Source organism: Asparagus officinalis, chromosome 4 (genome assembly GCF_001876935.1).
Source record: "Asparagus officinalis chromosome 4, Aspof.V1, whole genome shotgun sequence".
Lineage (NCBI taxonomy): Eukaryota > Viridiplantae > Streptophyta > Magnoliopsida > Asparagales > Asparagaceae > Asparagus > Asparagus officinalis.
Window position 1 is genome coordinate 112896549 of NC_033797.1, and position 227 is coordinate 112896775.

Sequence of the window (227 nt, forward strand, 5' to 3'; positions counted from 1 at the left end):
CAAGAAGAACGCCGCTCGCCGACGGAGAAGATCCATCCGACGAGCACACTTACGAGAAAGCCGATTGTTAGCCTAACGCGAAGATCGCGTTTCTAAAGATCCAACCGAACCTGGCTTCCCCAAAGAAGAACGCTCACTGCGTGGCAATGAGCCCAACTATGAGCCTAGGCTGATACAGCTCAAACGCGACCCTGAGTGGCGCGTTGTTCATTCAAAACGCAGCCCTC